This window comes from Humulus lupulus, chromosome 7, assembly GCF_963169125.1.
Source record: "Humulus lupulus chromosome 7, drHumLupu1.1, whole genome shotgun sequence".
Lineage (NCBI taxonomy): Eukaryota > Viridiplantae > Streptophyta > Magnoliopsida > Rosales > Cannabaceae > Humulus > Humulus lupulus.
The window spans coordinates 97,680,888-97,695,592 of record NC_084799.1 but is presented as its reverse complement, the minus strand read 5'-3'; the positions used below and the strand labels follow the sequence as shown (position 1 = coordinate 97,695,592).

General features: G+C 37.6%; 1 non-coding gene across 1 annotated transcript; it reads right to left on the bottom strand.

Annotated features, from left to right (window-relative positions):
• Positions 1-5,048: 5,048 nt before the first annotated feature.
• LOC133793267 (small nucleolar RNA R71) lies at positions 5,049-5,155 on the bottom strand. Its single transcript, XR_009874720.1, has one exon. It is a non-coding gene; the product is annotated as a small nucleolar RNA R71 (small nucleolar RNA).
• Positions 5,156-14,705: the final 9,550 nt, after the last annotated feature.

The window sequence follows — 14,705 nt, the reverse complement described above, 5'->3', positions numbered from 1 at the left end:
GAGGGAGATCGTATGTCTCCATGGGGTTCCTAAGTCCATATTGTCAGACCGGGATCCTATTTTTACCTCCAAGTTTTGGGGTAGTTTGCAGAAGGCTATGGGGACTCAGTTGAAGTTTAGTACAACCTTTCATCCTCAGACTGATGGACAGTCTGAGAGAAAGATTCAGGTGTTGGAGGATATGCTTAGGGCATGTGTGATCGATTTTGAAGGATCTTGGAGTAAGTATCTTCCCTTGATTGAGTTCTCATACAATAATAGTTACCAATCAACAATTATAGTAACTCCATATGAGATGTTATATGGGAGAAGATGTAGATCACCCATTCATTGGGATGAGATGGGTGAGAGGAAGTATTTGGGGCCGGACATGGTCCAGAAGACAAATGAAGCTATTGAGAAGATGCAAGCTAGGATGCTTGCTTCACAGAGCAGACATAAAAGTTACGTTGATCTTAAGCGTAGAGACGTGGAGTTCCAGGCTGGGGACCACGTGTTTTTGCGAGTTTCACCACTGCAAGGGGTGAGGAGGTTTGGGAAGATGGGTAAGCTAAGCCCTAGATTCATTGGACCTTTTGAGATCCTGGAAAGGATTGGATAGGTGGCTTACATGTTAGCTTTGCCACTGTCGTTATTAGGAGTTCATGACGTATTCCATGTTTCTATGCTCCAGAAGTACGTCTCAGATACGACACGTGAGTTAAAGTATAAAGACTTAGAATTACAGACCAATTTATCTTATGAGGAACAATTGATTCAGATCTTAGACAGGAAGGACAAGGTTCTACGGAACAAAACGATTCCTCTGGTTAAGGTATTATGGAGGAATAGTAGGGTCGAGGAGGCGACCTGGGAGCATGAATCAGCGATGCGGGATCAGGATCCCGAGTTATTCAGGTAAATTTCGAGGAAGAAATTCTCATTAGGAGGGGATAGTTGTAACGACCCAAAACTTTCTAATAAGGCTTAAGCGCCTTGATTAGTGTGTCGGGAGGGAATAATTGGTTTATATGTGATTTAAATTATTTAATGCATGATTATGTGATAAGCATGCTTATATGATTATATGGATATATGAGATGCATGATTATGAGTATTAGTATGCATGTAGGCCCTGTTTAGATTATAAGGGCACATTCGTAATTTTGGCCCGTTGAGGGCATAAATGATATTATTTGCGATAAATTGTTAAGACCACATTATTATGTGGATATATTTGCAGCTTGTGACTCAAGGCAATGCGGTTTAGCGAAATAGTCACAGCGGGGGTTTATACCCGGCTCGGGGAAGCCTGGGTATAATTCTGGGAATTTGGGAAATATATTGGAGACTATTGGATATTGAGGAAAATAATTGGTGATTAGTTAGGTGAAGGGATTTAAGTGATAAATATTAGGAACACTTGAGGAGTTAGCAGGAATTGGGAACAAATGGCCAAAATGCCCCTAGAATGACTAAAAGGCTTAAGTTTTAATGGGAGGGAAAAATGGTCATTTGATGGTTAAAAAGAGGATAAGGGTCTTTCTGCCTTTTTAGACTTAGTGAGGTTTGTAGAATATGTTAGAAGCTGAAGGAACGAATGAAAAGGATGAAAGAAAGAAGAAAAACATAGCGACTCCTTTTTCTCTCCCTACCGATAATTTCCTCTCTTACTCTCCTTGAGGATTTTTGAAGCAGTAACTCAGAGGAAGCTTAGGTTAGAGCTTGGGGCTTGGGTTCTTGGTGAAGCTAGAAGATTTAGCAGGAATTAGCTACCCAATTAAGGTAAAGTTTAAAAGTTTTGATGAGTTTTCTGAGTTTTGTTGGAGTTGATTTATGAACTTGAACTTTGGATGGAAATTAAGGGATTTAAGCTTTGGGAAATGAGGAGCTAAAGGCTGGAAAGGCATAAAGGGAAACCTAGGGTCGAATTCTCCATTAAAGGTAACAATTCTGGACTTGAACATTTGATTTTCTGGGTTGTTTCTGGTTTTTATGATGAGTTTTTGAGCTTCAAACACAATTCTTGTTTTTATGTGCTTAATGATGCATGTGGCCAAGTTTAATGTTATTAGGCCATGTGGGATGAGATGTAGTGGATGGTAGGCTTAATTTGAAGTGTGGTTAAGGTTTGGAGGGGATTTATGGAGTTTTGGCTCGGGGAAATTCGAAGGAAAAACTCAGGGGGATTTCTGGTGCTGTCTGTTGCGCTGTAACGCTAGCAGTAGAGCGCTACAGCGCTATGCCTGGGTTTTGTGGGGGCTTTTGTTTCTGTTTGTAGCACTGTAGTGTCCACCTTGTGGCGCTGTAGCGCTACCCTATCTTCAGGAATGGATTTTTGGGTATTTTTCCTAGGGTTTTCGCTTGGAGGCTCGGGGTTTGATTCCACCTCCCTGTTTGGTGGAATTGGGGCTTCCCGAGGTCTCGGGATTGGTCCCGAGGTTAGGTTATAGAATTGAGGTTTAATGATGGTTCTATTTTACGGTTGTTACTAGGTGTACACTAGGGCTCGGACGAGATTGTGCTTGAAGGTCGTTTTCATTAACCAAAGAAATCAGGGTCAAAGGTAAGAATTTGCACTCGATTTTGTGATTATGTTGGGAGTAAGAGTTCCATATATTTGTATGTGATGTCATAAGATGGTATTATGCCATGGGGACATGTGATAAACGACCTAAGAGTGCCAGAATCAATAATCATGCACAGGGCGCGGATCGTCCATTAATAACTGAGGTTAAGTACATAATCACTGAGCTCAGCCTAAGCGAGCTGGAGTCAGTGGGATAATCAGAGGGTGCGGCCTAAGGGTGTCGACCCTGGATATTGTGTGATATGTTTATTGTTGTTTAACTGATGATTGTGACAAGTTTGTTCTCTAGATGACTGATTATTGGCTTGTAAATTTACATCTTTGATTATCTGAGCAATATGACCTGTTGTATATCTGAGTGATGATTTGTGAAATATCTAACTATTGATTATCGTTTATGCTCTGTATTATGGCTTTATTGCTAGGCCTTGGCTCACGAGTGCTACATGGTGCAGGTAAAGGCAAGGGCAAGGTGGACAAGTCCTGAGTTGGAGAGCTCTGGGGTTGAATGTACATAGTCAACTGATCGACCACCACGGCCGAGAGATGGTACAGGGACATGAGAACATAACATGTCTGTTTTGCCTTTATAGTGGCCAGTAGTTGTATATATCCTGGAATTTTTTAAACTATCCTTTAAACTCTATTTCTTTTGGGATCCCATGTACGAAATGTTTATTTAAATGAAATGTATCTTTTATGACCAAAATCATTTAACCCTAGTTCAATTATAGTTTCTGTAACACGTTTCTAACTAAATGACTTGATTAACAAGTCTTGCACCTTTATAAACACACAATGTAACAGTCTTGGCTACCCAGGGCGTTCCAGGACGCGACTTGAGAGTCTTGAGTCGCGGTGCCTGAAGACTTTACACGAGAAGGAAGGGCCCCAAAGCAGACACGGGCCGTGACCCGAGAAGGCCAAGTCGCGGCCTGCACACGGAAAAACTCATATTCTTTTAATTTTTTACTATAAATTTGTATTTTGGGTTTAATTAAGTCATTAGGTTTTTTTAATTACGTTTTTAGAGACTAATTTTGTTTCTTAAGCTAGTAATTCTGCAGTTTTATTTTTTTCTTTCTTCTTTAAGTTTATGAATCTTATGTTCTTTAATTATTATTTTAGTGATTTAGTAATCTCTGATATGAACTAAACAATTTTTATCTAGGGTTTAATCTAGTTAATTGGATTTCTATTTAATGTTATTATGATGTTCTATTGATTCGTCTTCTTTATTCTAATGTATATAATGTTTGCTTAATGCTAGTAAATACCTAATCAACATTTGCTTGATATATGATTTTGATTCAAAATTCGAAAGATGAGAATTTAATATGCTATCATTATATAGACATAGTTTTGCATATTGGACGAAAGTACCTATATGACTTGTGTAGTAATTAGGTTTTCATGCTTAATGCCTTCTATATGCTTAAATTTATATCAAAGATGTAGAAAACCTGCATATAAGATGAGATCTTATATCTTGAAAAAGAATAGGAATCGAATTATGTTAACCTGCTATTAGAATAGGAAGAAATTTTTTTAGAATTGATTAATAAAATTAGTAGAATGAAAAGTTGAAGAAATTAACCCCTAGGTCTTTTTAATAGTGATTTAAATCTTTTATTTTGTGATTCTTGTTCTTAGTTTTCTTTTATAATTTTAAAATGAAATTCATGTAAATTTTGATCGCCAAAAAGAAATTAAAAGAACAATTAGTGGTACTTGGAAGATAGTCTTCGTGGGAATGATACTCTACTTATCATATATATTACTTGAATCTATTACATGCACCGGCATATATATATTTTCGCGATCAAGTTTCCAATATCATAGTTAATTGTTATTTGTTCAAATTTGGTATTTTTAATTTATAAAATTTTATTGTTTAATATATCTTTATTTGGATCAAGGCTATATTGTGTTTCATGAATTGTTGGTATATGTGAGGAAGTAGAAAAAAAGGAAATCATACCAATAGATCTTAAAATTGAGAAAACGTGTAGAAAGAATCGCAAGATAAAGAAGAGGTTGTACTTTACCATGGCTAAGAACGCAAATAATGTTGTCAACAATAATGCAAATATGGGTAATGCAGTTGAAGTGATCCACCATTAAGGAATTAGGTACTCCCTACTATTATGGGATACATTCAAGCATTCGTCCTCCAACTATTGAGGCTAACAATTTTGAGATAAAACCCTCAATTATTCAGATGGTGCAAAACTGTGTATAATTTGGGGGGTTACCAAATGAGGATCCAAATATACATATCACAAACTTTTTGGAGTTATGTGAGACATTTAAAATGAATGGGGTGAGTAACGATGTTGTACGATTGAGACTATTCCCATTTACACTAAGGGATAGAGCTAAGAGTGGATTGAATTCTTTACAAGCCAATTCTATACTTACTTGGGAAGATTGAGCTCAGAAGTTTCTTGGTAAATATGTTCCTCCTGCCAATTCAGCCAAAATGAGAGGAGAGATTAACGACTTCCATCAACTGGATGGGGAGTCTTTGTATGATGCATGTGAACGATTTAAGAAATTGCAAAGGAGATGCCTGCATCATGGAATAGAAAAATGGTTGTTAGTTCATACTTTTTACAATGGTTTGGGGGGAAATACAAGAACAATTATAGATGCAGCATCAGGAAGAGCGTTTATGAGAAAAAGCACTAATGAAGCATATGAGGTATTGGAAGAGATGGCTATGAATAATTATAATTGGCCTACTGAGCGAGAGAATAAGAAAGTAGCTGGAGTTTTAGAAGTTGATCCAATAGCTCTATTGATCGCTCAAGTAGCATCTCTAACCAAACAACTGCAACAAACTAATCTCACCACGCAAGCATTTCAAGTACAGAATGTCATGAGTTGTGAGATTCGTGGAGGACCTCATTCTTATGATCAATATCCGAGCACAACTAGTTGCTCAACAAATGTAAACAATATGCCCTTGGAACATGCATAGGTTATAGGTAATTTTTCAAGACCTGCACCCAATACTTACTCAAATTCCTATACACCTGCCTGGAAAAATCATCCTAATCTGTCTTGGAAAAATAATCAAGGGTTACAACCACAATATCCACAATACCCACCTCAAAAACCACCTCATCAACCAACTTATGGATTACATGCTAAACCATATTATGATCCAAACCCACGCCCATCTCATTCCTCCTCAAGTGAACCCACCAACAATTCAGCCAGACTAATTAAATCAATTCATGACAGAGACAAGGTCTTCATCAGAAGTTTGGAGACTCAAGTAGGTCAATTGGCTCAAATGTTCTCTAGTAGACTGCAAGGAAATTTGCCTAGTTCCATAGAGGTAAATCCTAAAGAACAATGTCAAGCTGTCACTTTGAGGAGTGGGACTAAGTATGATGGAGCTACAGTGGAAGAGAAAGGGAAGAATACAGAGAAACAACAAGTTACTAGTCCAATTCAAGAGGAGGTTACTGAAGACCTTCCAAAACCAGAAAAACCAAAATCTTATTCTCTAATAAGAGAAAAATGGAGGATTATGAAACCGTTGCATTAACTGAAGAGTGTAGTGCAATTATTAAAAAAAAGCCTCCTCAAAAGTTAAGAGATCTAGGCAGTTTTACTATACCTTGCACTATTTGAAACTTTCATTGTGAGAGAGCTTTATGTGATTTAGGTGCAAGTATAAATTTAATGTCGTTGTCTGTATTTAAAAGACTTTGTTTGGGGGAAGCTAGGTCGACTACTGTTACTCTTCAATTAGATGATTGTTCTTTAACACATCCTAGAGGTATTATAAAGGATGTTCTAGTAAAGGTAGATAAGTTCATTTTCCTAGCGGAATTTATTGTATTAGATATGCAGGAAGATGAAGATGTGCCTATTATATTAGGACAACCATTTTTAGCCACGGGGCAAGCTCTAAGAGACGTTCAGAAAGGAGAATTAAGGCTTAGAGTACAAGGAAATGAAGTTGTTTTTAATGTTTTCAAAGCTTTGAAATACCCTTCAGTTAGTGACAGTTACTTTTGTGTTAGTGTATTGGAGGAACCGAGTAAAGGGGTTGAGTCTATTAAAGAACCATTAGAGTTGACTCTGATAGATAGTCCTGAAGAATGTGCTGGTACTGAAGCCGGTGAGTATGTTAAGTGGTTGAATTCATCAGGGCAAATACATAAAAAGAAATATGAGAAATTAGGGAAAGTGCTTGAGAGACCTCTTCCATCCATTGAGAAGCCACCAGTTCTTGACTTAAAAACCTTACCTGATCATCTTAAGTATGCTTATTTAGGTAAGAATGATACTCTCCTAGTTATTATTTCATCTTCTTTATCTGAGATTGAAGAAGAGAAGCTTCTGAGGGTATTAAGGGCTCACAAATTAGAAATTGGATGGACTTTAGCTGATATTAAAGGTATTAGTCCTTCGACAGTAATGCACCGTATATTAATGGAGGAGGATATTAAACCTAGTATTGATGCTCAAAGGAGGCTAAATCCTTCAATGAAAGAAGTGGTAAGGAAAGAAATTCTTAAATGGTTGGATGCTGGAGTAATTTACCCAATATCTGACAGTGCTTGGGTTAGTCCTGTCCAGGTAGTTCCAAAGAAAGGTGGCATGCCGATGGTTAAAAATAATAATAATGAACTTATTCCAACTCGTACGGTGACGGGGTGGAGAATTTTTATTGATTACCGTAAACTAAATAAAGCCACCAGGAAAGACCATTTTCCTTTAACTTTTATTGATCAAAGGTTAGATTGGCTGGCCATCCTTATTACTGTTTCTTAGATGGATATTCTGGATATCATTAAATTCCTATAGCACTGGAGGATCAAGAAAAGACTACCTTCACATGCCCTTATGGAACATTTGCCTTTAGGAGGATGCCATTTGGGTTATTTAATGCTTTTGCCACCTTTCAAAGATGTATGCTGTCAATTTTTTTCGGACATGGTGGAGAAAGGTATTGAAATTTTTATGGATGAATTTTCAGTTTTTGGACCCTCTTTTGATGGATATTTACTTAATTTGGAAAGGGTTTTGAAAAGATGTGAGGAGTCAAATTTAATTTTAAACTGGAAGAAATGTCACTTCATGGTGACAAAAGGAATAGTCTTGGGCCACAAAATTTCACGCCATGGAATTGAAGTAGATAGGACCAAGATATCAACAATAGAAAATTTACCTCCTCCAGTGTTTGTTAAAGGGATTTGAAGCTTCTTGGGCCATGCTGGATTTTATAGGAGGTTTATAAAGGATTTTTCAAAAATTCCAAAGCCCTTATCTACCTTATGAATGGTGTGGTATTCGATTTTGATTCTGAGTGTTTAAAGGTGTTTAATACATTGAAGGAAATATTAGTCTCCGCTCCAATTGCTGTATCACCAAATTGGGAAATTCCTTTTGACTTAATGCGTGATGTTAGTGATTATGCAGTAGGAGCGGTTCTTGGACAGCAAGTTGACAAGGTATTTCGAACAATTTATTATGCTAGTCGAACCTTGAATGATGCTCAATTAAATTATACAACTACTAAGAAAGAATTATTGGCAATAGTCTTTGCATTTGACAAGTTTAGGCCATATTTAATTGGTAATAAGGTGATAGTTTACACAAATCATTAAGCTATTAAGTATCTTATGACTAAAAAGGATGCTAAGCATCGTCTGATTCGATGGGTTTTACTATTGCAAGAGTTTGATATGGAAATTCGTGATAAGAAGGGGACAAACAATCTAGTTGCTGATCATTTATCTAGATTGGAAAAAAAAGAAAAGCATAGTGTGAAAGAAGAGTCAATTGATGAAAATTTTCCGGATGAACAATTATTTTCAATTGAATGTGAAGAGAAAATACCATGGTTTGCAGATTATGTTAACTATTTGGTAGCTAAAGTTGCGCCTCCTGACATGTCAAGGTAGCAATTAAAAAAGCTCTATTCGAAAGTGAAGCATTATTATTGGGATGTGCCCATTCTTTTTCGTCATTGTGCTGACCAAGTGATTAGAAGATGTGTCCCAGAAGAAGAAATGACTTCCAGACTTACTCATTGGCATACTTTACATTGTGGTGGTCACTTTGGGGGAACAAGGACAATAGCAAAATTTTTGCAATGTGGGTTTTATTGGCCTACATTGTTTAAAGATGCTAATGCCTTTGTTAAGAGTTGTGATCGTTGCCAAAGGACCGATAATATATCCAGAAGAGATCAAATGCCAATGACTGGAATTTTGGAGGTTGAGCTGTTTGATGTGTGGGGCATAGATTTTATGGGACCCTACCCATTATCTTATAATAATACGTACATTTTGCTGGTAGTAGATTATGTTTCTAAATGGATAGAAGCTGCAACAACTTCTACTTGTGATGGTAAGGAGGTACTTAAATTTCTTCATAAGAATATTTTTACTCGGTTTGGTACTCCAAGTGCTATTATTAGTGACAGGGGTAGTCATTTATGTAATAAATCATTTACATCATTATGTGCTCGTTATGGAGTTCATCACAAAAAAGATATGTTTTATCATCCATTAGCTAATGGTCAAGCATAGGTGTCAAACTGAGAAATTAAAAGTATTTTAGAGAAAACTGTAAACACATCAAGGAAAGATTGGTAAAAAAAGCTTGATGATTCACTATGGGCGTATCGCACAGCTTTTAAAACTCCAATTAGTATGTCGCCATATCGGTTGGTGTTTGGGAAGGCCTGTCACTTACCAGTTGAACTTGAGCATCGAGCTTATTGGGCGGTTAAAAAGTTGAATGTGGACTTATTTATGGCTGGGCAGAATAGGCTTCTAGAGTTAAATGAGCTTGATGAATTTAGAAACGAAGCTTATGAAAATGCAAAGATTTATAAAGAAAATTCTAAGGCTTTTCATGATAAATGAATAATCAGAAAGGATTTCTAATCAGGAGATAAAGTTATGTTATTTAATTCTAGATTGAAACTGTTTCCAGGAAAACTAAAGTCTAAATGGTCGGGACCATTTATAGTTGTGGTATCGTTACCTTATGGAGCAGTAAAAATTCATAGTGAGAAAACTTGACACTTCAAAGTAAATGGTCAGAGGTTAAAGCATTATTTGGAAGGACCGGTGGAAAAGTGTAAATCAGAGATGGTTTTGGAACCCCTCTAAATGGGGTGTTCAACATCCGGCTAAATGACGTTAACGACATCGCTATTGGAGGCATTCCTATATTTTATTTTAGTTTTTGTTTTTTTTATCAAAATAAAGAAATTTCATTGATCAAACAAACTGGATAATACAAAAGGGAGAAGCAACCTGCCCTCAGAACTTACAAAGAATTTACAAACTCAATCATTTTCCTTTCTCTAGTAGATAGGTGCCTAGAAGTTATATTAAGAACTCTAGGTTTGACTGTGTGCCTAATTAATTGATCTACTTTAATAACAGTAAAACAACTATCACCAAAACAACAAGCATTTCTATTTAACCAGATGAAATAAGTACAAGCAGCAAGAGAAGCCACCACTATATAGTGAATCCAATCCGCCTTCTAGATGGGCAGCCAAGCTATCCAATCCTCAAAATTGCCAGGCCAAGAAACCCCTCTAAGCCAGCGAGAGACCAGCTGCAAGACCCTCTTAGAGAAAATACAATCAAAGAATAAATGATCATGGCTTTCAACAACGAGATCACAAACCGGGCAACTCACAGACGTAACAAGAATATGATGAGAAAAGAGCAAGTCCCTAGTGAGAAGATGCTGGTTTACAGCTTGCCACAGGATGAATCTGTGTTTAGGAACCGAAAGTTTGTACCAAACTGGTCTCTCATATGCAATATGCTCACTCGATAGAAACTGAGTATATAAAGTACCCAGATGGAGCTTGCCCTTAACCACAGGTGCCTTCAAGTCAGACCAAGAAAGAGATTTAAAGTAGGAAGTCAGTTTCCTCCAATACTAGCTGGAATCATACTTTGGCATATAATCCTAGAGGCTAACTCCTTTAAGATAAATGAAATTCACCCACTTAACCCATAACTGATCTTGTTAAGACTCAATCGCCCAAATATATTTGGCAAGCAACAATTTGTTCCAAATAGTCCCCTCACGAAATCCCAAACCACCAAAAGACTTAGAACGACATACTTGCTCCCAAGAGGTGAAATGAAACTTACTACGGGAACCACTCTCACCCCAAAGAAATTGATGACATATTCTATCAATATCCTTCACAACACTCTGAGGAAGCATGAATATACTCATCCAATAATTTCTAATGCCCAACAAAACCGATTGAATAAGTAGAATTCTACCAGCATAAGAGAGATGGCGACTGGACCATACATTGAGCCGCATCTGAATCTTCTTAAAGATAATATCACAGTCAGCTGCCTTCCATTTGGTAGGCAGAAGGGGAACCCCAAGATATTTCAGCGGGAAAGTACCCTCAACAAGCTACGAATAGTCCAAAATTCTAGCTTTAATCTCAGCTGAAACACCTCCAAAGTAGATATGAGATTTGGAATAATTAATCTTAAGACCCGAAGAACAACCAAACTCAGAAAATGCCTCAAGAAGAACTTGAACAGAGGAATGGGTACCTTTGCAAAAGATAATGAGGTCATCGGCAAAACAAAGGCTAATAAGATTCAAAGACTTACACATTGGATGAAATCTGAACCGGTTATCCATGGAAGCCTTGATCAAAAGGCGAGTGAGATACTCCATCACTATAACAAATAATAAAGGAGACATGGGATCTCCCTGCCGAAGCCCTTTTCCACCCTTGAATTTCCCTTGAATCCTTCCATTTAAAACCAAAGAGTAAGATGATCCCCTCAAGCAGACCATAATCCAATAGATGAACCGACTAGGAAAGCAAAGCATATTGAGTAAATTTTTCAAGAAATCCCAGTCAATAGTATCATATACCTTGCTCAAGTCTAACTTCATTGCACAACGAGGCGACCTATTTCTCCTATTGTATCCTTTAATCAGATCTTGAAAAATGAGGACATTGTAAGCCAAGGATCTATGCTTTTTAAAGGCTCTCTGATTAAGATTAGTCAGAGAAGGGAGAACCACAGCCAGCCGGTTACAAAGCATTTTCGAAATGCATTTGTAAATAGAATTGCAACAAGCAATAGGTCTGAATTCAATAACATTTGTTGGCTGGTCTACTTTCGGGATGAGAGATATGATAGTATCATTAAGCAACGAGGGAATTCTGCCTGAGTCAAAGAAGTCCAAAACAGCCACAGAGACCTCCTTGCCTATATCCTTCCAAAGAGCTTTGAAAAACCCCGCTCCATAACCATCCGGGCCAGGACTTTTGATTGAGTGAATACTAAACATAGCTGATCGAACTTCTTGGTAAGTAAACGACTTTATTAAATGGAACTGGTCATCCAAAATCATAACAGGTCCATGTCTAATACAGTCGAGATCAATTTGACCTGTAGCCCTGCTAGCACTACCCAAATGATTCTTAAAATGTTGAAAATAATAATCAACAACCTTATCATAATCATCCACAAACTGACCATTAACATCAATATAGGAAACAATGCGAGTAGAAATCTGCCTTTGTTTCAAGCTTGCGTGAAGATATGAGGAGTTTTCATCACCAAAACGAAGCCAAGTAACCTTACTTTTTTTACAAAGAAAACTAGCATAAATCTTCTCATGCCTGAAGTGATCCTGTTGAGCTTCTTTTTCTTTTGACAGTAAATCATCATTTAAAGGATTTGAACTAAGATCACTTTGGGCCTGCTGGTATTTAGATTTACTTTCCTCATATTTAAAAGCAACATCTCCCATAGTTCTCCAGTTGAACTTTTTTAGAACATGCTTAAGCCTTGTGAGTTTTCCAACAAGGCAGAACAGCCCTTGCCCCTCTAAAGGAATGGACCAGCTACCCACATATTGGGCATCAGCAGCAATGCCACTTGCTTTAGTATCAACTGCATTAGCCTGTTTGTTAGCCTCTGTCGACTTCTTAAAAGTATCTGGGGCATGCTTGCAGACAACAACAGTATGACCCAACTTCTTGCAACCAGAACATTTAGTTGGTAACCACTCATAATCAATGGGTTGCTCCATAGCCTGACCTCTCTCATTTAGATAATGAATATGCATGGGAAGATGTTCTGCAATATCCATATCAACTAGAATTATAGCAAATTTAATCATAGTTCTAGCTTTTGTGACCTCATCAACCATTATAGGAGTGCCAATCGTGCTAACAAGAGCACTCAAACAGTTCACACCCAAGTATTGCAGCTCGAGACCAGGCAATCGAATCCAAACAGGGACAGATTTTTCTAACCTTAAAGACTCAACATCTGATGACCAAGGCCGAAGTACTACAGGCTTCTTGTCAAAATGAATCACCCCAGATTCGAGCACCATATCCCTAGTAGCCTCATCTCAAAACTTAGCCATTATGAAACCAGAATTCATCCGGGCCACACGATCAATTCCAAGGTTACCCCAATTCTTCTGATAAACCCTTCAAAGACAGCTAGGGGAGGGTTAGCCCCAATGACCACGCAAATCAGGGCAGATTTCCAGAATGAAGCCTTCACTTCAATCTCATCCATATCTAATTGAGCCACCAGCTTACCATCACGTTGGATTGGATCCTGATAATGAAGCCTCGTACACCCAAAATTAGGATGAGATTCCTTAAACCGAGTCCAGTTTTCTTTGGCTGAGTCTTGGAAAGACTGCACTTCTACTTCAGCTGCCTAGGAGGATGGGCAAGATTTCTCAGCAATGTCACCTTGAATCACAGGATCTGGGAGCATTGGTTCCACAATCTTCTCCTTAGTCGCATCTGCCTCTGTCTCCGTTCCTTGTTCCTCTACAATCAGATCATTGGATGAAGGGGGCTCCGAATCAATCACTCTAGCAAGCTTCTACACAGTCTTCTTCCTTCTCGCCATGGAGAGAGAGAGGGGTTGTAACATTATTTTAGTTTTTGTTTTTAATTTTAATTAGTGGGCAATTTTATTTTGTTTTATTTTGGATTTGTAAAGTATAGTTATTTTAATTTTATTTATTTTTCTGTACAAAGTTTGTAAAAATCTTCAAAATTATGAAAAATGTGTTTTTCAATTAGTCATTGGGCCAAGTCGCGACATTATCAAAGTCAGAGAGTATTCCAAATCTAAAGAAGGGTGTGGGTCGCGACTTGGGCTTATGAGTTGTGACCTTAGGCTGAAACGGAGAGTAAGGAGTTCTGGAATGTAAGGGTGGGCCGCGACTTGATGATCTGAGTCGTGGCGCCTGGAGAGGAATTTGCTGGAAAAAGTTAGGGCAGGCCACGACTTGAATAGGCTCGGTCACAGCGTGCCTGTGTCAGACAGAAGCAAAAAAGGCTTAAAAATCATTTTTTCTGAAATCTTCTCTCATTTTTTTTTTCAAATTTTCTCATTCCAAATCACATTTCCTTAAGAAAAACCTCTACAATTTTTCCCTCTTTTCTTCTATTTCAAATTCTCTTCATCTATTTTTCTAATTTCTACTTCATATTTTTTATTGATTGCTTCCATTATTTTTTTCTCTAACCCTAATTTGTGTTCTATTGGTGCTCATTGAGGAATTGAAGGAGGATTAAAGGGAGGAAGATTTTTCAACTTTCAAGGCTTGTAAGTTTTTCTTTTTGAAGTTTGCCTTGAGTTGCATTTATATTAAGAGATTGCCTTGGATTTTTAGACTGTTTGTTGGTATATTGGGTGTTATTGGGTGAAATTTTTTTGGAGATTTTAGTAAGGAAATTTCAGAGTTTTAGGGGAAGTGCTGCAGAAATTTGTGTGTGCCATTTTTGAAAAAATTGTGAAGGTATGGGACCAAGGAAATAACCCACTAGGGCAGCATCTTCAAAGAATACTAGTCACCCTTCCTCATCCTGTTCCCAACCACCCCAAACCTAGCCAAACCCGCCAGCACCTCAGCCAATTTTAGAACATGATCTCGCGCGATTCATTAATAAGGATGCCCATGATCTTTATCAAAGGCTATCCTAGCGGCCAGTTATTCAAGAGTGTGGGATGGGCATTAAAGAAGAACTATACTGTAAAAACACTTATCATATTATTAGGAATGAAATTTTACGCCAAGGTTGGCAATTTTTTGAGAATGATAAGATGCCAAA